This window comes from Saccoglossus kowalevskii, chromosome 4 (assembly GCF_978046115.1).
Source record: "Saccoglossus kowalevskii chromosome 4, keSacKowa6.1, whole genome shotgun sequence".
Lineage (NCBI taxonomy): Eukaryota > Metazoa > Hemichordata > Enteropneusta > Harrimaniidae > Saccoglossus > Saccoglossus kowalevskii.
In genome coordinates, this window is record NC_140644.1 from 3,570,917 (window position 1) to 3,595,916 (window position 25,000).

Here is a 25,000-nt window from a genome sequence, read left to right on the forward strand (position 1 = left end):
ATGAAATGACTTAGGGGGGAATATACACGCAAATCCACCAACTTTTCAATCTCTTTTAACATTTTAGTATGTGTTTGTTCATTTCACGGTCGGCTCATATGATAGTCTGCTAACATGGGAGGTTTCAAATGGATTTTAGTCATTTTTCATACTTTATAACTGCATGGTTCAATATAACAACAACTTAGGTCAAATAAACAAACAAATCTAGCAACTTTATTATCGATTTGGAGAACTTTGCACGCTGTTTTAACAGCTTGGACCAAATAGGTGCAGACTGCAAAAACTCAAAAAAGTGCCACCCGCTGGTTTTCCCAGGTTGTCTCCCATGCAAGTACTAACCACGACCGATTGAACTTTACTTCCATTATCGGTCGATCACCTGACCACTCATCTATCAGTGTCGTTTAAAAATTATCGTAAATGGCGGCCATTTTAATGTATGGAAATGTTTAAAAAATCTACATCTTTCGAGGGCCACTACGATATTCAAACGGCCTTTTATGACATATTCATTCACTTTCGCGAACTTTTAACAACTGGACTCGATAATATAAGAGAATAGGTAACATTTCCATGTAAATCTGCCATCTTTGCACAAGCTTTTCACAACTTTGTAATCACTTTGTTAATCACTTTGTGCTTGGGTAGTGGAACAATGTGCCAACATAAATAGCTGTTTTAGATTTTTACATAATGTTGTACTAAATTTAACTGCAGGGTTCTATATGCAATGACTTAGGGGGGAATATACACGCAAATCCACCAACTTTTCAATCTCTTTTAACATTTTAGTATGTGTTTGTTTATTTCACGGTCGGCTCATATGATAGTCTGCTAACATGGGAGGTTTTAAATGGATTTTAGTCATTTTTCATACTTTATAACTGCATGGTTCGATATAACAACTTAGGTCAAATAAACTAACAAATCTAGCAACTTTGCAATCGATTTGGAGAACTTTGCACGCTGTTTTAACAGCTTGGACCAAATAGGTGCAGACTGCAAAAACTCAAAAACGTGTCACCCGCTGGATTTCCCAGGTTGTCTCCCATGCAAGTACTAACCACGACCGATTGAACTTTACTTCCATTATCGGTCGATCACCTGACCACTCATCTATCAGTGTCGTTTAAAAATTATCGTACATGGCGGCCATTTTAATGTATGGAAATGTTTAAAAAATCTACATCTTTCGAGGGCCACTACGATATTCAAACGGCCTTTTATGACATATTCATTCACTTTCGCGAACTTTTAACAACTGGACTCGATAATATAAGAGAATAGGTAACATTTCCATGTAAATCTGCCATCTTTGCACAAGCTTTTCACAACTTTGTAATCACTTTGTTAATCACTTTGTGCTTGGGTAGTGGAACAATGTGCCAACATAAATAGCTGTTTTAGACTTTTACATAATGTTGTACTAAATTTAACTGCGGGGTTCTATATGAAATGACTTAGGGGGGAATATACACGCAAATCCACCAACTTTTCAATCTCTTTTAACATTTTAGTATGTGTTTGTTTATTTCACGGTCGGCTCATATGATAGTCTGCTAACATGGGAGGTTTTAAATGGATTTTAGTCATTTTTCATACTTTATAACTGCATGGTTCGATATAACAACTTAGGTCAAATAAACTAACAATTCTAGCAACCTTACAATCGATTTGGAGAACTTTTCACGCTGTTTTAACAGCTTGGACCAAATAGGTGCAGACTGCAAAAACTCAAAAACGTGTCACCCGCTGGTTTTCCCAGGTTGTCTCCCATGCAAGTACTAACCACGACCGATTGAACTTTACTTCCATTATCGGTCGATCACCTGACCACTCATCTATCAGTGTCGTTTAAAAATTATCGTACATGGCGGCCATTTTAATGTATGGAAATGTTTAAAAAATCTACATCTTTCGAGGGCCACTACGATATTCAAACGGCCTTTTATGACATATTCATTCACTTTCGCGAACTTTTAACAACTGGACTCGATAATATAAGAGAATTTGTAACATTTCCATGTAAATCTACCATCTTTGCACAAGCTTTTCACAACTTTGTAATCACTTTGTTAATCACTTTGTGCTTGGGTAGTGGAACAATGTGCCAACATAAATAGCTGTTTTAGACTTTTAAATAATGTTGTACTAAATTTAAGTGCGGGGTTCTATATGAAATGACTTAGGGGGGAATATACACGCAAATCCACCAACTTTTCAATCTCTTTTAACATTTTAGTATGTGTTTGTTCATTTCACGGTCGGCTCATATGATAGTCTGCTAACATGGGAGGTTTTAAATGGATTTTAGTCATTTTTCATACTTTATAACTGCATGGTTCGATATAACAACAACTTAGGTCAAATAAACTAACAAATCTAGCAACTTCGGAATCGATTTGGAGAACTTTGCACGCTGTTTTAACAGCTTGGACCAAATAGGTGCAGACTGCAAAAACTCAAAAATGTATCACCCGCTGGTTTTCCCAGGTTGTCTCCCATGCAAGTACTTACCACGACCGATTGAACTTTACTTCCATTATCGGTCGATCACCTGACCACTCATCTATCAGTGCCGTTTAAAAATTATCGTAAATGGCGGCCATTTTAATGTATGGAAATGATTAAAAAATCTACATCTTTCAAGGGCCACTACGATATTCAAACGGCCTTTTATGACATATTCATTCACTTTCGCGAACTTTTAACAACTGAACTCGATAATATAAGAGAATGGGTAACATTTCCATGTAAATCTACCATCTTTGCACAAGCTTTTCACAACTTTGTAATCACTTTGTTAATCACTTTGTGCTTGGGTAGTGGAACAATGTGCCAACATAAATAGCTGTTTTAGACTTTTAAATAATGTTGTACTAAATTTAAGTGCGGGGTTCTATATGAAATGACTTAGGGGGAATATACACGCAAATCCACCAACTTTTCAATCTCTTTTAACATTTTAGTATGTGTTTGTTCATTTCACGGTCGGCTCATATGATAGTCTGCTAACATGGGAGGTTTTAAATGGTTTTCCCAGGTTGTCTCCCATGCAAGTACTAACCACGACCGATTGAACTTCACTTCCATTGTCGGTCGATCACCTGACCACTCATCTATCAGTGTCGTTTAAAAATTATCGTAAATGGCGGCCATTTTAATGTATGGAAATGTTTAAAAAATCTACATCTTTCGAGGGCCACTACGATATTCAAACGGCCTTTTATGACATATTCATTCACTTTCGCGAACTTTTAACAACTGGACTCGATAATATAACAGAATAGGTAACATTTCCATGTAAATCTACCACCTTTGCACAAGCTTTTCACAACTTTGTAATCACTTTGTTAATCACTTTGTGCTTGGGTAGTGGAACAATGTGCCAACATAAATAGCTGTTTTAGACTTTTAAATAATGTTGTACTAAATTTAAGTGCGGGGTTCTATATGAAATGTCTTAGGGGGGAATATACACGCAAATCCACCAACTTTTCAATCTCTTTTAACATTTTAGTATGTGTTTGTTTATTTCACGGTCGGCTCATATGATAGTCTGCTAACATGGGAGGTTTTAAATGGATTTTAGTCATTTATCATACTTTATAACTGCATGGTTCGATATAACAACAACTTAGGTCAAATAAACTAACAAATCTATCAACTTTGGAATCGATTTGGAGAACTTTGCACGCTGTTTTAACAGCTTGGACCAAATAGGTGCAGACTGCAAAAACTCAAAAATGTATCACCCGCTGGTTTTCCCAGGTTGTCTCCCATGCAAGTACTAATCACGACCAATTGAACTTTACTTCCATTATCGGTCGATCACATGACCACTCATCTATCAGTGTCGTTTAAAAATTATCGTAATTGGCGACCATTTAATGTATGGAAATGTTTAAAAATTATACATCTTTCGAGGGCCACTACGATATTCAAACGGCCTTTCATGACATATTCATTTACTTTCGCGAACTTTTAACAACTGGACTCGATAATATAAGGGAATAGGTAACATTTCCATGTAAATCTGCCAACTTTGCACAAGCTTTTCACAACCTTGTAAGCACTTTGTTAATCACTTTGTGCTTGGGTAGTGGAACAATGTGCCAACATAAATAGCTGTTTTTGACTTTTACATAATTTTGTACTAAATTTAACTGCGGGGTTCTACAGGAAATGACATAGGGGGAATATACACTCAAATCCACCATCTTTTCAATCGCTTTTAACATTTTTAGTATGTGTTTGTTCATTTAACGGCCGGCTCATATGACTGTCTGCTAACAAGGGAGGTTTCAAATGGATTTTAGTCATTTTTCATACTTTGTAACTGCATGGTTCGATATAACCACAACTTAGGTCAAATAAACAAACAAATCTAGCAACTTAGAAATCGCTTTGGAGAATTTTGCACGCTGTTTTAACACCTTGGACAATATAGATGCAGACTGCTAAAACTCAAAAAAGTGTCACCCGTTGGTTTTCCCAGGTTGTCTCCTATGCAAGTACTAACCACGACCGATTGAACTTTACTTCCATTATCGGTCGATCACCTGACCACTCATCTATCAGTGTCGTTTAAAAATTAACGTAATTGGCGACCATTTAATGTATGGAAATGTTTAAAAATTCTACATCTTTCGAGCGCCACTACGTTATTCAAACGGCCTTTCATGACATATTCATTCACTTTCGCGAACTTTTTACAACTGGACTCGATAATATAAGGGAATAGGTAACATTTCCATGTAAATCTGCCAACTTTGCACAAGCTTTTCACAACCTTGTAAGCACTTTGTTAATCACTTTGTGCTTTACTTCCATTATCGGTCGATCACCTGACCACTCATCTATCAGTGTCGTTTAAAAATTATCGTAATTGGCGACCATTTAATGTATGGAAACGTTTAAAAATTCTACATCTTTCGAGGGCCACTACGATATTCAAACGGCCTTTCATGACATATTCATTCACTTTCGCGAACTTTTAACAACTGGACTCGATAATATAAGGGAATAGGTAACATTTCCATGAAAATCTGCCAACTTTGCGCAAGCTTTTCACAACATTGTAAGCACTTTGTTAATCACTTTGTGCTTGGGTAGTGGAACAATGTGCCAACATAAATAGCTGTTTTTGACTTTTACATAATTTTGTACTAAATTTAACTGCGGGGTTCTACAGGAAATAACTTACGGGGAATATACACTCAAATCCAGCAAATTTTCAATCGCTTTTACCATTTTTAGTATGTGTTTGTTCATTTTACGGCCGGCTCATATGACAGTCTGCTAACAAGGGAGGATTTAAAAGGATTTTAGTCATTTTTCATACTTTATAACTGCATGGTTCGATATAACAACAACTTAGGTCAAATAAACAAACAAATCTAGCAACTTTGGAATCGCTTTGGAGAACTTTGCACGCTGTTTTAACAGCTTGGACCAAATAGGTGCAGACTGCAAAAACTCAAAAAAGTGTCACCCGCTGGTTTTCTCAGGTTGTCTCCCATACACGACCGATTGAACTTTACTTCCATTATCGGTCGATCACCTGCAGCTGACCACTCATCGCTCAGCGTCGTTTAAAAATTATCGTAATTGGCGGTAATTTAATGAATGGAAATGTTTAAAAATTCTACATCTTTCGAGGGCCACTGCGATATTCAAACGGCCTTTTATGACATATTCATTCACTTTCGCAATCTTTTAACAACTGGACTCGATAATATAAGGGAATAGGTAACATTTCCATGTAAATCTGCCAACTTTGCACAAGCTTTTAACAACTTTGTAAGCACTTTGTTAATCACTTTGTGCTTGGGTAGTGGAACAATGTGCCAACATAAATAGCTGTTTTAGACTTTTACATAATTTTGTACTAAATTTAACTGCGGGGTTCTATATGAAATGACAAGGGGGAATATACACGCAAATCCACCAACTTTTCAATCGCTTTTAACATTTTTAGTATGTGTTTGTTCATTTTACGGCCGGCTCATATGACAGTCTGCTAACAAGGGAGGTTTTAAATGGATTTTAGTCATTTTTCATACTTTATAACTGCATGGTTCGATATAACAACAACTTAGGTCAAATAAACAAACAAATCTAGCAACTTTGGAATCGCTTTGGAGAACTTTGCACGCTGTTTTAACAGCTTGGACCAAATAGGTGCAGACTGCAAAAACTCAAAAAAGTGTCACCCGCTGGTTTTCTCAGGTTGTCTCCCATGCAAGTACTAACCGCGATCGATTGAACTTTACTTCCATTATCGGTTAATCACTTGACCGACTTTTACATAATTCTGTACTAAATTTAACTGCGGGGTTCTATATGAAATGACTTAGGGGGAATATACACGCAAATCCACCAACTTTTCAATCCTTTTAACATTTTTAGTATGTGTTTGTTCATTTTACGGCCGGCTCATATGAAAGTCTGCTAACATGGGAAGTTTCAAATGGATTTTAGTCATTTTTCATTCTTTATAACTGCATGGTTCGATATAACAACAACTTAGGTCAAATAAACTAACAAATCTAGCAACTTCGGAATCGATTTGGAGAACTTTGCACGCTGTTTTAACAGCTTGGACCAAATAGGTGCAGACTGCAAAAACTCAAAAATGTATCACCCGCTGGTTTTCCCAGGTTGTCTCCCATGCAAGTACTTACCACGACCGATTGAACTTTACTTCCATTATCGGTCGATCACCTGACCACTCATCTATCAGTGCCGTTTAAAAATTATCGTAAATGGCGGCCATTTTAATGTATGGAAATGTTTAAAAAATCTACATCTTTCAAGGGCCACTACGATATTCAAACGGCCTTTTATGACATATTCATTCACTTTCGCGAACTTTTAACAACTGAACTCGATAATATAAGAGAATGGGTAACATTTCCATGTAAATCTACCATCTTTGCACAAGCTTTTCACAACTTTGTAATCACTTTGTTAATCACTTTGTGCTTGGGTAGTGGAACAATGTGCCAACATAAATAGCTGTTTTAGACTTTTAAATAATGTTGTACTAAATTTAAGTGCGGGGTTCTATATGAAATGACTTAGGGGGGAATATACACGCAAATCCACCAACTTTTCAATCTCTTTTAACATTTTAGTATGTGTTTGTTCATTTCACGGTCGGCTCATATGATAGTCTGCTAACATGGGAAGTTTTAAATGGTTTTCCCAGGTTGTCTCCCATGCAAGTACTAACCACGACCGATTGAACTTCACTTCCATTGTCGGTCGATCACCTGACCACTCATCTATCAGTGTCGTTTAAAAATTATCGTAAATGGCGGCCATTTAATGTATGGAAATGTTTAAAAAATCTACATCTTTCGAGGGCCACTACGATATTCAAACGGCCTTTTATGACATATTCATTCACTTTCGCGAACTTTTAACAACTGGACTCGATAATATAAGAGAATAGGTAACATTTCCATGTAAATCTACCACCTTTGCACAAGCTTTTCACAACTTTGTAATCACTTTGTTAATCACTTTGTGCTTGGGTAGTGGAACAATGTGCCAACATAAATAGCTGTTTTAGACTTTTAAATAATGTTGTACTAAATTTAAGTGCGGGGTTCTATATGAAATGTCTTAGGGGGGAATATACACGCAAATCCACCAACTTTTCAATCTCTTTTAACATTTTAGTATGTGTTTGTTCATTTCACGGTCGGCTCATATGATAGTCTGCTAACATGGGAGGTTTTAAATGGATTTTAGTCATTTATCATACTTTATAACTGCATGGTTCGATATAACAACAACTTAGGTCAAATAAACTAACAAATCTATCAACTTTGGAATCGATTTGGAGAACTTTGCACGCTGTTTTAACAGCTTGGACCAAATAGGTGCAGACTGCAAAAACTCAAAAATGTATCACCCGCTGGTTTTCCCAGGTTGTCTCCCATGCAAGTACTAACCACGACCAATTGAACTTTACTTCCATTATCGGTCGATCACATGACCACTCATCTATCAGTGTCGTTTAAAAATTATCGTAATTGGCGACCATTTAATGTATGGAAATGTTTAAAAATTATACATCTTTCGAGGGCCACTACGATATTCAAACGGCCTTTCATGACATATTCATTTACTTTCGCGAACTTTTAACAACTGGACTCGATAATATAAGGGAATAGGTAACATTTCCATGTAAATCTGCCAACTTTGCACAAGCTTTTCACAACCTTGTAAGCACTTTGTTAATCACTTTGTGCTTGGGTAGTGGAACAATGTGCCAACATAAATAGCTGTTTTTGACTTTTACATAATTTTGTACTAAATTTAACTGCGGGGTTCTACAGGAAATGACATAGGGGGAATATACACTCAAATCCACCATCTTTTCAATCGCTTTTAACATTTTTAGAATGTGTTTGTTTATTTAACGGCCGGCTCATATGACTGTCTGCTAACAAGGGAGGTTTCAAATGGATTTTAGTCATTTTTCATACTTTGTAACTGCATGGTTCGATATAACCACAACTTAGGTCAAATAAACAAACAAATCTAGCAACTTAGAAATCGCTTTGGAGAATTTTGCACGCTGTTTTAACACCTTGGACAATATAGATGCAGACTGCTAAAACTCAAAAAAGTGTCACCCGTTGGTTTTCCCAGGTTGTCTCCTATGCAAGTACTAACCACGACCGATTGAACTTTACTTCCATTATCGGTCGATCACCTGACCACTCATCTATCAGTGTCGTTTAAAAATTAACGTAATTGGCGACCATTTAATGTATGGAAATGTTTAAAAATTCTACATCTTTCGAGCGCCACTACGTTATTCAAACGGCCTTTCATGACATATTCATTCACTTTCGCGAACTTTTTACAACTGGACTCGATAATATAAGGGAATAGGTAACATTTCCATGTAAATCTGCCAACTTTGCACAAGCTTTTCACAACCTTGTAAGCACTTTGTTAATCACTTTGTGCTTTACTTCCATTATCGGTCGATCACCTGACCACTCATCTATCAGTGTCGTTTAAAAATTATCGTAATTGGCGACCATTTAATGTATGGAAACGTTTAAAAATTCTACATCTTTCGAGGGCCACTACGATATTCAAACGGCCTTTCATGACATATTCATTCACTTTCGCGAACTTTTAACAACTGGACTCGATAATATAAGGGAATAGGTAACATTTCCATGTAAATCTGCCAACTTTGCGCAAGCTTTTCACAACATTGTAAGCACTTTGTTAATCACTTTGTGCTTGGGTAGTGGAACAATGTGCCAACATAAATAGCTGTTTTTGACTTTTACATAATTTTGTACTAAATTTAACTGCGGGGTTCTACAGGAAATAACTTACGGGGAATATACACTCAAATCCAGCAAATTTTCAATCGCTTTTACCATTTTTAGTATGTGTTTGTTCATTTTACGGCCGGCTCATATGACAGTCTGCTAACAAGGGAGGATTTAAAAGGATTTTAGACATTTTTCATACTTTATAACTGCATGGTTCGATATAACAACAACTTAGGTCAAATAAACAAACAAATCTAGCAACTTTGGAATCGCTTTGGAGAACTTTGCACGCTGTTTTAACAGCTTGGACCAAATAGGTGCAGACTGCAAAAACTCAAAAAAGTGTCACCCGCTGGTTTTCTCAGGTTGTCTCCCATACACGACCGATTGAACTTTACTTCCATTATCGGTCGATCACCTGCAGCTGACCACTCATCGCTCAGCGTCGTTTAAAAATTATCGTAATTGGCGGTAATTTAATGAATGGAAATGTTTAAAAATTCTACATCTTTCGAGGGCCACTGCGATATTCAAACGGCCTTTTATGACATATTCATTCACTTTCGCAATCTTTTAACAACTGGACTCGATAATATAAGGGAATAGGTAACATTTCCATGTAAATCTGCCAACTTTGCACAAGCTTTTAACAACTTTGTAAGCACTTTGTTAATCACTTTGTGCTTGGGTAGTGGAACAATGTGCCAACATAAATAGCTGTTTTAGACTTTTACATAATTTTGTACTAAATTTAACTGCGGAGTTCTATATGAAATGACTTAGGGGGAATATACACGCAAATCCACCAACTTTTCAATCCTTTTAACATTTTTAGTATGTGTTTGTTCATTTTACGGCCGGCTCATATGAAAGTCTGCTAACATGGGAAGTTTCAAATGGATTTTAGTCATTTTTCATACTTTATAACTGCATGGTTCGATATAACAACAACTTAGGTCAAATAAACAAACAAATCTAGCAACTTTGGAATCGCTTTGGAAAATTTTGCACGCTGTTTTAACACCTTGGACCATATAGATGCAGACTGCAAAAACTCAAAAAAGTGTCACCCGTTGGTTTTCCCAGGTTGTCTCCTATGCAAGTACTAACCACGACCGATTGAAATTTACTTCCATTATCGGTCGATCACCTGACCACTCATCTATCAGTGTCGTTTAAAAATTATCGTAATTGGCGACCATTTAATGTATGGAAATGTTTAAAAATTCTACATCTTTCGAGGGCCACTACGATATTCAAACGGGCTTTCATGACATATTCATTCACTTTCGCGAACTTTTAACAACTGGACTCGATAATATAAGGGAATAGGTAACATTTCCATGTAAATCTACCAACTTTGCACAAGCTTTTCACAACTTTGTAAGCACTTTGATAATCACTTTGTGCTTGGGTAGTGGAACAATGTGCCAACATAAATAGCTGTTTTAGACTTTTACATAATTTTGTACTAAATTTAACTGCGGAGTTCTATATGAAATGACTTAGGGGGAATATACCCGCAAATCCACCAACCTTTCAATCGCTTTTAACATTTTTAGTATGTGTTTGTTCATTTTACGGCCGGCTCATATGACAGTCTGCTAACAATGGAGGTTTCAAATGGATTTTAGTCATTTTTCATACTTTATAACTGCATGGTTCGATATAACCACAACTTAGGTCAAATAAACAAACAAATCTAGCGACTTAGAAATCGCTTTGGAGAATTTTGCATGCTGTTTTAACACCTTGGACCATATAGATGCAGACTGCAAAAACTCAAAAAAGTGTAGCCCGTTGGTTTTCCCAGGTTGTCTCCTATGCAAGTACTAACCACGGCCGATTGAACTTTACTTCCATTATCGGTCGATCACCTGACCACTCATCTATCAGTGTCGTTTAAAAATTGTCGTAATTGGCGACCATTTAATGTATGGAAATGTTTAAAAATTCTACATCTTTCGAGGGCCACTACGATATTCAAACGGCCTTTCATGACATATTCATTCACTTTCGCGAACTTCTAACAACTGGACTCGATAATATAAGAGAATAGGTAACATTTCCATGCAAATCTGCCAACTTTGCACAAGCTTTTCACAACTTTGTAAGCAGTTTGTTAATCACTTTGCGCTTGGGTAGTACAACAATGTGCCAACATAAATATCTTTTTTAGACTTTTACATATAATTTTGTACTAAATTTAACTGCGGTGTTCTATATTAAATGACTTAAGGGGAATATACACGCAAATCCACCAACTTTTCAATCGCTTTTAACATTTTTAGTATGTGTTTGTTCATTTTATGGCCGGCTCATATGATAGTCTGCTAACATGGGAGGATTCAAATGGATTTTACTCATTTTTCATACTTTGTAACAGCATGGTTCGATATAACAACAACTTAGGTCAAATAAACAAACAAATCTAGCAACTTTGGAATCGCTTTGGAAAATTTTGCACGCTGTTTTAACACCTTGGACCATATAGATGCAGACTGCAAAAATTCAAAAAAGTGCCGTCCGTTGGTTTTCTCAGGTTGTCTTCTATGCAAGTACTAACCACGACCGATTGAACTTTACTTCCATTATCGGTCGATCACCTGATCGCTCATCTATCAGTGTCGTTTAAAAATTATCGTAATTGGCGGCTATTTAATGTATGGAAATGTTTAATCATTCTACATCTTTCGAGGGCCACTACGATATTCAAACGGCATTTCCTGACATATTCATTCACTTTCGCGAACTTTTAACAACTGGACTCGATAATATAAGGGAATAGGTAACATTTCCATGTAAATCTGCCAACTTTGCACAAGCTTTTCACAACCTTGTAAGCACTTTGTTAATCACTTTGTGCTTTACTTCCATTATCGGTCGATCACCTGACCACTCATCTATCAGTGTCGTTTAAAAATTATCGTAATTGGTGGCTATTTAATGTATGGAAATATTTAAAAATTCTACATCTTTCAAGGGCCACTGCGATATTCAAACGGCCTTTGATGACATATTCATTCACTTTCGCGAACATTTAACAACTGGACTCGATAATATAAGAGAATAGGTAACATTTCCATGTAAATCTGCCAACTTTGCACAAGCTTTTCACAACTTTGTAAGCACTTTGTTAATCACTTTGTGCTTGGGTAGTGGAACAATGTGCCAACATAAATAGCTTTTCTAGACATTTACATATAATTTTGTACTAAATTTAACTGCGGGGTTCTATATGAAATGACAGAGGGGAAATACAAACGCAAATTCACCAACTTTTCAATCTCTTTTAACATTTTTAGTATGTGTTTGTTCATTTTACGGCCGGCTCATATGACAGTCTTCTAACAGGGGAGGTTTCAAATGGATTTTAGTCATTTTTCATACTTTATAACTGCATGATTCGATATAACAACAACGTAGGTCAAATAAACAAACAAATCTAGCAACGTTGGAATCGCTTTGGAGAATTTTGCACGCTGTTTTAACACCTTGGACCATATAGATGCAGACTGCAAAAATTCAAAAAAGTGCCGTCCGTTGGTTTTCTCAGGTTGTCTTCTATGCAAGTACTAACCACGACCGATTGAACTTTACTTCCATTATCGGTCGATCACCTGATCGCTCATCTATCAGTGTCGTTTAAAAATTATCGTAATTGGCGGCTATTTAATGTATGGAAATGTTTAAACATTCTACATCTTTCGAGGGCCACTACGATATTCAAACGGCATTTCATGACATATTCAATCACTTTCGCGAACTTTTAACAACTGGACTCGATAATATAAGAGAATACGTAACATTTCCATGTAAATCTGCCAATTTTGCACAAGCTTTTCACAACTTTGTAAGCACTTTGTTAATCACTTTGTGCTTGGGTAGTGGAACAATGTGCCAACATAAATAGCTTTTTTAGACATTTACATATAATTTTGTACTAAATTTAACTGCGGGGTTCTATATCAAATGACATAGGGGAAATATAAACGCAAATCCACCAACTTTTCAATCTCTTTTAACATTTTTAGTATGTGTTTGTTCATTTTACGGCCGGCTCATATGACAGTCTTCTAACAGGGGAGGTTTCAAATGGATTTTAGTCATTTTTCATACTTTATAACTGCATAGTTCGATATAACAACAACGTAGGTCAAATAAACAAACAAATGTAGCAACTTTGGAATCTCTTTGGAGAACTTTGCACGCTGTTTTAACAGCTTGGACCAAATAGGTGCAGACTGCAAAAACTCAAAAAAAGTGTCACCCGCTGGTTTTCTCAGGTTGTCTCCCATGCAAGTACTAACCACGACCGATTGAACTTTACTTCCATTAACGGTCGATCACCTGACCACTCATCTATCAGTGTCGTTTAAAAATGATCGTAATTGGCGACCATTTAATGTATGGAAATGTTTAAAAATTATACATCTTTCGAGGGCCACTACGATATTCAAACGGCCTTTCATAACATATTCATTCACTTTCGCGAACTTTTAACAACTGGACTCGATAATATAAGGGAATAGATAACATTTCCATGTAAATCTGCCAACTTTGCACAAGCTTTTCACAACCTTGTAAGCACTTTGTTAATCACTTTGTGCTTTACTTCCATTATCGGTCGATCACCTGACCACTCATCTATCAGTGTCGTTTAAAAATTATCGTAATTGGTGGCTATTTAATGTATGGAAATGTTTAAAAATTTTACATCTTTCAAGGTCCACTACGATATTCAAACGGCCTTTCATGACATATTCATTCACTTTCGCGAACTTTTAACAACTGGACTCGATAATATAAGAGAATAGGTAACATTTCCATGTAAATCTGCCAACTTTGCACAAGCTTTTCACAACTTTTTAAGCACTTTGTTAATCACTTTGTGCTTGGGTAGTGGAACAATGTGCCAACATAAATAGCTGTTTTTGACTTTTACATAATTTTGTACTAAATTTAACTGCGGGGTTCTACAGGAAATAACTTACGGGGAATATACACTCAAATCCAGCAAATTTTTAATCGCTTTTACCATTTTTAGTATGTGTTTGTTCATTTTACGGCCGGCTCATATGACAGTCTGCTAACAAGGGAGGATTTAAAAGGATTTTAGTCATTTTTCATACTTTATAACTGCATGGTTCGATATAACAACAACTTAGGTCAAATAAACAAACAAATCTAGCAACTTTGGAATCGCTTTGGAGAACTTTGCACGCTGTTTTAACAGCTTGGACCAAATACGTGCAGACTGCAAAAACTCAAAAAAGTGTCACCCGCTGGTTTTCTCAGGTTGTCTCCCATACACGACCGATTGAACTTTACTTCCATTATCGGTCGATCACCTGCAGCTGACCACTCATCGCTCAGCGTCGTTTAAAAATTATCGTAATTGGCGGTAATTTAATGAATGGAAATGTTTAAAAATTCTACATCTTTCGAGGGCCACTACGATATTCAAACGGCCTTTTATGACATATTCATTCACTTTCGCAATCTTTTAACAACTGGACTCGATAATATAAGGGAATAGGTAACATTTCCATGTAAATCTGCCAACTTTGCACAAGCTTTTAACAACTTTGTAAGCACTTTGTTAATCACTTTGTGCTTGGGTAGTGGAACAATGTGCCAACATAAATAGCTGTTTTAGACTTTTACATAATTTTGTACTAAATTTAACTGCGGGGTTCTATATGAAATGACAAGGGGGAATATACACGCAAATCCACCAACTTTTCAATCGCTTTTAACATTTTTAGTATGTGTTTGTTCATTTTACGGCCGGCTCATATGACAGTCTGCTAACAAGGGAGGTTTTAAATGGATTTTAGTCATTTTTCATACTTTATAACTGCATGGTTCGATATAACAACAACTTAGGTCAAATAAACAAACAAATCTAGCAACTTTGGAATCGCTTTGGAGAACTTTGCACGCTGTTTTAACAGCTTGGACCAAATAGGTGCAGACTGCAAAAACTCAAAAAAGTGTCACCCGCTGGTTTTCTCAGGTTGTCTCCCATGCAAGTACTAACCGCGATCGATTGAACTTTACTTCCATTATCGGTTAATCACTTGACCGACTTTTACATAATTCTGTACTAAATTTAACTGCGGGGTTCTATATGAAATGACTTAGGGGGAATATACACGCAAATCCACCAACTTTTCAATCCTTTTAACATTTTTAGTATGTGTTTGTTCATTTTACGGCCGGCTCATATGAAAGTCTGCTAACATGGGAAGTTTCAAATGGATTTTAGTCATTTTTCATACTTTATAACTGCATGGTTCGATATAACAACAACTTAGCTCTAATAAACTAACAAATCTAGCAACTTAGAAATCGCTTTGGAGAACTTTGCACGCTGTTTTAACCCCTTGGACCATATAGATGCAGACTGCAAAAACTCAAAAAAGTGTCACCCGTTGGTTTTCCCAGGTTGTCTCCTATGCAAGTACTAACCACGACCGATTGAAATTTACTTCCATTATCGGTCGATCACCTGACCACTCATCTATCAGTGTCGTTTAAAAATTATCGTAATTGGCGACCATTTAATGTATGGAAATGTTTAAAAATTCTACATCTTTCGAGGGCCACTACGATATTCAAACGGGCTTTCATGACATATTCATTCACTTTCGCGAACTTTTAACAACTGGACTCGATAATATAAGGGAATAGGTAACATTTCCATGTAAATCTGCCAACTTTGCACAAGCTTTTAACAACTTTGTAAGCACTTTGTTAATCACTTTGTGCTTGGGTAGTGGAACAATGTGCCAACATAAATAGCTGTTTTAGAATTTTACATAATTTTGTACTAAATTTAACTGCGGGGTTCTATATGAAATGACATAGGGGAAATATAAACGCAAATCCACCAACTTTTCAATCTCTTTTAACATGTTTAGTATGTGTTTGTTCATTTTACGGCCGGCTCATATGACAGTCTTCTAACAGGGGAGGTTTCAAATGGATTTTAGTCATTTTTCATTCTTTATAACTGCATGGTTCGATATAACAACAACGTAGGTCAAATAAATAAACAAATGTAGCAACTTTGGAATCTCTTTGGAGAACTTTGCACGCTGTGTTAACAGCTCGGACCATATAGGTGCAGACTGCAAAAACTCAAAAATGTGTCGTCCGTTGGTTTTCTCAAGTTGACTCCTATGCAAGTACTAACTACGACCGATTGAACTTTACTTCCATTATCGGTCGATCACCTGACCACTCATCGCTCAGCGTCGTTTAAAAATTATCGTAATTGGCGGTAATTTAATGTTTGGAAATGTTTAAAAATTCTACATCTTTCGAGGGCCACTACGATATTCAAACGGCCTTTTATGACATGTTCATTCACTTTCGCGAACTTTTAACAACTGGACTCGATAATATAAGGGAATAGGTAACATTTCCAAGTAAATCTGCCAACTTTACACAAGCTTTTAACAACTTTGTAAGCACTTTGTTAATCACTTTGTGCTTGGGTAGTGGAACAATGTGCCAACATAAATAGCTGTTTTAGACTTTTACATAATTTTGTACTAAATTTAACTGCGGGGTTCTATATGAAATGACAAGGGGGAATATACACGCAAATCCACCAACTTTTCAATCGCTTTTAACATTTTTAGTATGTGTTTGTTCATTTTACGGCCGGCTCATATGACAGTCTGCTAACAAGGGAGGTTTTAAATGGATTTTAGTCATTTTTCATACTTTATAACTGCATGGTTCGATATAACAACAACTTAGGTCAAATAAACAAACAAATCTAGCAACTTTGGAATCGCTTTGGAGAACTTTGCACGCTGTTTTAACAGCTTGGACCAAATAGGTGCAGACTGCAAAAACTCAAAAAAGTGTCACCCGCTGGTTTTCTCAGGTTGTCTCCCATGCAAGTACTAACCGCGATCGATTGAACTTTACTTCCATTATCGGTTAATCACTTGACCGACTTTTACATAATTCTGTACTAAATTTAACTGCGGGGTTCTATATGAAATGACTTAGGGGGAATATACACGCAAATCCACCAACTTTTCAATCCTTTTAACATTTTTAGTATGTGTTTGTTCATTTTACGGCCGGCTCATATGAAAGTCTGCTAACATGGGAAGTTTCAAATGGATTTTAGTCATTTTTCATACTTTATAACTGCATGGTTCGATATAACAACAACTTAGCTCTAATAAACTAACAAATCTAGCAACTTAGAAATCGCTTTGGAGAATTGTGCACGCTGTTTTAACACCTTGGACCATATAGATGCAGACTGCAAAAACTCAAAAAAGTGTCACCCGTTGGTTTTCCCAGGTTGTCTCCTATGCAAGTACTAACCACGACCGATTGAAATTTACTTCCATTATCGGTCGATCACCTGACCACTCATCTATCAGTGTCGTTTAAAAATTATCGTAATTGGCGACCATTTAATGTATGGAAATGTTTAAAAATTCTACATCTTTCGAGGGCCACTACGATATTCAAACGGGCTTTCATGACATATTCATTCACTTTCGCGAACTTTTAACAACTGAACTCGATAATATAAGGGAATAGGTAACATTTCCATGTAAATCTGCCAACTTTGCACAAGCTTTTAACAACTTTGTAAGCACTTTGTTAATCACTTTGTGCTTGGGTAGTGGAACAATGTGCCAACATAAATAGCTGTTTTAGAATTTTACATAATTTTGTACTAAATTTAACTGCGGGGTTCTATATGAAATGACATAGGGGAAATATAAACGCAAATCCACCAACTTTTCAATCTCTTTTAACATGTTTAGTATGTGTTTGTTCATTTTACGGCCGGCTCATATGACAGTCTTCTAACAGGGGAGGTTTCAAATGGATTTTAGTCATTTTTCATTCTTTATAACTGCATGGTTCGATATAACAACAACGTAGGTCAAATAAATAAACAAATGTAGCAACTTTGGAATCTCTTTGGAGAATTTTGCACGCTGTGTTAACAGCTCGGACCATATAGGTGCAGACTGCAAAAACTCAAAAATGTGTCGTCCGTTGGTTTTCTCAAGTTGACTCCTATGCAAGTACTAACTACGACCGATTGAACTTTACTTCCATTATCGGTCGATCACCTGACCACTCATCGCTCAGCGTCGTTTAAAAATTATCGTAATTGGCGGTAATTTAATGTATGGAAATGTTTAAAAATTCTACATCTTTCGAGGGCCACTACGATATTCAAACGGCCTTTTATGACATGTTCATTCACTTTCGCGAACTTTTAACAACTGGACTCGATAATATAAGGGAATAGGTAACATTTCCAAGTAAATCTGCCAACTTTGCACAAGCTTTTAACAACTTTGTAAGCACTTTGTTAATCACTTTGTGCTTGGGTAGTGGAACAATGTGCCAACATAAATAGCTGTTTTAGACTTTTACATAATTTTGTACTAAATTTAACTGCGGGGTTCTATATGAAATGACAAGGGGGAATATACACGCAAATCCACCAACTTTTCAATCGCTTTTAACATTTTTAGTATGTGTTTGTTCATTTTACGGCCGGCTCATATGACAGTCTGCTAACAAGGGAGGTTTTAAATGGATTTTAGTCATTTTTCATACTTTATAACTGCATGGTTCGATATAACAACAACTTAGGTCAAATAAACAAACAAATCTAGCAACTTTGGAATCGCTTTGGAGAACTTTGCACGCTGTTCTAACAGCTTGGACCAAATAGGTGCAGACTGCAAAAACTCAAAAAAGTGTCACCCGCTGGTTTTCTCAGGTTGTCTCCCATACACGACCGATTGAACTTTACTTCCATTATCGGTCGATCACCTGCAGCTGACCACTCATCGCTCAGCGTCGTTTAAAAATTATCGTAATTGGCGGTAATTTAATGAATGGAAATGTTTAAAAATTCTACATCTTTCGAGGGCCACTGCGATATTCAAACGGCCTTTTATGACATATTCATTCACTTTCGCAATCTTTTAACAACTGGACTCGATAATATAAGGGAATAGGTAACATTTCCATGTAAATCTGCCAACTTTGCACAAGCTTTTAACAACTTTGTAAGCACTTTGTTAATCACTTTGTGCTTGGGTAGTGGAACAATGTGCCAACATAAATAGCTGTTTTAGACTTTTACATAATTTTGTACTAAATTTAACTGCGGAGTTCTATATGAAATGACTTAGGGGGAATATACACGCAAATCCACCAACTTTTCAATCCTTTTAACATTTTTAGTATGTGTTTGTTCATTTTACGGCCGGCTCATATGAAAGTCTGCTAACATGGGAAGTTTCAAATGGATTTTAGTCATTTTTCATACTTTATAACTGCATGGTTCGATATAACAACAACTTAGGTCAAATAAACAAACAAATCTAGCAACTTTGGAATCGCTTTGGAAAATTTTGCACGCTGTTTTAACACCTTGGACCATATAGATGCAGACTGCAAAAACTCAAAAAAGTGTCACCCGTTGGTTTTCCCAGGTTGTCTCCTATGCAAGTACTAACCACGACCGATTGAAATTTACTTCCATTATCGGTCGATCACCTGACCACTCATCTATCAGTGTCGTTTAAAAATTATCGTAATTGGCGACCATTTAATGTATGGAAATGTTTAAAAATTCTACATCTTTCGAGGGCCACTACGATATTCAAACGGGCTTTCATGACATATTCATTCACTTTCGCGAACTTTTAACAACTGGACTCGATAATATAAGGGAATAGGTAACATTTCCATGTAAATCTACCAACTTTGCACAAGCTTTTCACAACTTTGTAAGCACTTTGATAATCACTTTGTGCTTGGGTAGTGGAACAATGTGCCAACATAAATAGCTGTTTTAGACTTTTACATAATTTTGTACTAAATTTAACTGCGGAGTTCTATATGAAATGACTTAGGGGGAATATACCCGCAAATCCACCAACCTTTCAATCGCTTTTAACATTTTTAGTATGTGTTTGTTCATTTTACGGCCGGCTCATATGACAGTCTGCTAACAATGGAGGTTTCAAATGGATTTTAGTCATTTTTCATACTTTATAACTGCATGGTTCGATATAACCACAACTTAGGTCAAATAAACAAACAAATCTAGCGACTTAGAAATCGCTTTGGAGAATTTTGCATGCTGTTTTAACACCTTGGACCATATAGATGCAGACTGCAAAAACTCAAAAAAGTGTAGCCCGTTGGTTTTCCCAGGTTGTCTCCTATGCAAGTACTAACCACGGCCGATTGAACTTTACTTCCATTATCGGTCGATCACCTGACCACTCATCTATCAGTGTCGTTTAAAAATTGTCGTAATTGGCGACCATTTAATGTATGGAAATGTTTAAAAATTCTACATCTTTCGAGGGCCACTACGATATTCAAACGGCCTTTCATGACATATTCATTCACTTTCGCGAACTTCTAACAACTGGACTCGATAATATAAGAGAATAGGTAACATTTCCATGCAAATCTGCCAACTTTGCACAAGCTTTTCACAACTTTGTAAGCAGTTTGTTAATCACTTTGCGCTTGGGTAGTACAACAATGTGCCAACATAAATATCTTTTTTAGACTTTTACATATAATTTTGTACTAAATTTAACTGCGGTGTTCTATATTAAATGACTTAAGGGGAATATACACGCAAATCCACCAACTTTTCAATCGCTTTTAACATTTTTAGTATGTGTTTGTTCATTTTATGGCCGGCTCATATGATAGTCTGCTAACATGGGAGGATTCAAATGGATTTTACTCATTTTTCATACTTTGTAACTGCATGGTTCGATATAACAACAACTTAGGTCAAATAAACAAACAAATCTAGCAACTTTGGAATCGCTTTGGAAAATTGTGCACGCTGTTTTAACACCTTGGACCATATAGATGCAGACTGCAAAAATTCAAAAAAGTGCCGTCCGTTGGTTTTCTCAGGTTGTCTTCTATGCAAGTACTAACCACGACCGATTGAACTTTACTTCCATTATCGGTCGATCACCTGATCGCTCATCTATCAGTGTCGTTTAAAAATTATCGTAATTGGCGGCTATTTAATGTATGGAAATGTTTAAACATTCTACATCTTTCGAGGGCCACTACGATATTCAAACGGCATTTCCTGACATATTCATTCACTTTCGCGAACTTTTAACAACTGGACTCGATAATATAAGGGAATAGGTAACATTTCCATGTAAATCTGCCAACTTTGCACAAGCTTTTCACAACCTTGTAAGCACTTTGTTAATCACTTTGTGCTTTACTTCCATTATCGGTCGATCACCTGACCACTCATCTATCAGTGTCGTTTAAAAATTATCGTAATTGGCGGCTATTTAATGTATGGAAATGTTTAAACATTCTACATCTTTCGAGGGCCACTACGATATTCAAACGGCATTTCATGACATATTCAATCACTTTCGCGAACTTTTAACAACTGGACTCGATAATATAAGAGAATACGTAACATTTCCATGTAAATCTGCCAATTTTGCACAAGCTTTTCACAACTTTGTAAGCACTTTGTTAATCACTTTGTGCTTGGGTAGTGGAACAATGTGCCAACATAAATAGCTTTTTTAGACATTTACATATAATTTTGTACTAAATTTAACTGCGGGGTTCTATATCAAATGACATAGGGGAAATATAAACGCAAATCCACCAACTTTTCAATCTCTTTTAACATTTTTAGTATGTGTTTGTTCATTTTACGGCCGGCTCATATGACAGTCTTCTAACAGGGGAGGTTTCAAATGGATTTTAGTCATTTTTCATACTTTATAACTGCATAGTTCGATATAACAACAACGTAGGTCAAATAAACAAACAAATGTAGCAACTTTGGAATCTCTTTGGAGAACTTTGCACGCTGTTTTAACAGCTTGGACCAAATAGGTGCAGACTGCAAAAACTCAAAAAAAGTGTCACCCGCTGGTTTTCTCAGGTTGTCTCCCATGCAAGTACTAACCACGACCGATTGAACATTACTTCCATTAACGGTCGATCACCTGACCACTCATCTATCAGTGTCGTTTAAAAATGATCGTAATTGGCGACCATTTAATGTATGGAAATGTTTAAAAATTATACATCTTTCGAGGGCCACTACGATATTCAAACGGCCTTTCATAACATATTCATTCACTTTCGCGAACTTTTAACAACTGGACTCGATAATATAAGGGAATAGATAACATTTCCATGTAAATCTGCCAACTTTGCACAAGCTTTTCACAACCTTGTAAGCACTTTGTTAATCACTTTGTGCTTTACTTCCATTATCGGTCGATCACCTGACCACTCATCTATCAGTGTCGTTTAAAAATTATCGTAATTGGTGGCTATTTAATGTATGGAAATGTTTAAAAATTTTACATCTTTCAAGGTCCACTACGATATTCAAACGGCCTTTCATGACATATTCATTCACTTTCGCGAACTTTTAACAACTGGACTCGATAATATAAGAGAATAGGTAACATTTCCATGTAAATCTGCCAACTTTGCACAAGCTTTTCACAACTTTTTAAGCACTTTGTTAATCACTTTGTGCTTGGGTAGTGGAACAATGTGCCAACATAAATAGCTGTTTTTGACTTTTACATAATTTTGTACTAAATTTAACTGCGGGGTTCTACAGGAAATAACTTACGGGGAATATACACTCAAATCCAGCAAATTTTTAATCGCTTTTACCATTTTTAGTATGTGTTTGTTCATTTTACGGCCGGCTCATATGACAGTCTGCTAACAAGGGAGGATTTAAAAGGATTTTAGTCATTTTTCATACTTTATAACTGCATGGTTCGATATAACAACAACTTAGGTCAAATAAACAAACAAATCTAGCAACTTTGGAATCGCTTTGGAGAACTTTGCACGCTGTTTTAACAGCTTGGACCAAATAGGTGCAGACTGCAAAAACTCAAAAAAGTGTCACCCGCTGGTTTTCTCAGGTTGTCTCCCATACACGACCGATTGAACTTTACTTCCATTATCGGTCGATCACCTGCAGCTGACCACTCATCGCTCAGCGTCGTTTAAAAATTATCGTAATTGGCGGTAATTTAATGTTTGGAAATGTTTAAAAATTCTACATCTTTCGAGGGCCACTACGATATTCAAACGGCCTTTTATGACATGTTCATTCACTTTCGCGAACTTTTAACAACTGGACTCGATAATATAAGGGAATAGGTAACATTTCCAAGTAAATCTGCCAACTTTACACAAGCTTTTAACAACTTTGTAAGCACTTTGTTAATCACTTTGTGCTTGGGTAGTGGAACAATGTGCCAACATAAATAGCTGTTTTAGACTTTTACATAATTTTGTACTAAATTTAACTGCGGGGTTCTATATGAAATGACAAGGGGGAATATACACGCAAATCCACCAACTTTTCAATCGCTTTTAACATTTTTAGTATGTGTTTGTTCATTTTACGGCCGGCTCATATGACAGTCTGCTAACAAGGGAGGTTTTAAATGGATTTTAGTCATTTTTCATACTTTATAACTGCATGGTTCGATATAACAACAACTTAGGTCAAATAAACAAACAAATCTAGCAACTTTGGAATCGCTTTGGAGAACTTTGCACGCTGTTTTAACAGCTTGGACCAAATAGGTGCAGACTGCAAAAACTCAAAAAAGTGTCACCCGCTGGTTTTCTCAGGTTGTCTCCCATGCAAGTACTAACCGCGATCGATTGAACTTTACTTCCATTATCGGTTAATCACTTGACCGACTTTTACATAATTCTGTACTAAATTTAACTGCGGGGTTCTATATGAAATGACTTAGGGGGAATATACACGCAAATCCACCAACTTTTCAATCCTTTTAACATTTTTAGTATGTGTTTGTTCATTTTACGGCCGGCTCATATGAAAGTCTGCTAACATGGGAAGTTTCAAATGGATTTTAGTCATTTTTCATACTTTATAACTGCATGGTTCGATATAACAACAACTTAGCTCTAATAAACTAACAAATCTAGCAACTTAGAAATCGCTTTGGAGAATTGTGCACGCTGTTTTAACACCTTGGACCATATAGATGCAGACTGCAAAAACTCAAAAAAGTGTCACCCGTTGGTTTTCCCAGGTTGTCTCCTATGCAAGTACTAACCACGACCGATTGAAATTTACTTCCATTATCGGTCGATCACCTGACCACTCATCTATCAGTGTCGTTTAAAAATTATCGTAATTGGCGACCATTTAATGTATGGAAATGTTTAAAAATTCTACATCTTTCGAGGGCCACTACGATATTCAAACGGGCTTTCATGACATATTCATTCACTTTCGCGAACTTTTAACAACTGAACTCGATAATATAAGGGAATAGGTAACATTTCCATGTAAATCTGCCAACTTTGCACAAGCTTTTAACAACTTTGTAAGCACTTTGTTAATCACTTTGTGCTTGGGTAGTGGAACAATGTGCCAACATAAATAGCTGTTTTAGAATTTTACATAATTTTGTACTAAATTTAACTGCGGGGTTCTATATGAAATGACATAGGGGAAATATAAACGCAAATCCACCAACTTTTCAATCTCTTTTAACATGTTTAGTATGTGTTTGTTCATTTTACGGCCGGCTCATATGACAGTCTTCTAACAGGGGAGGTTTCAAATG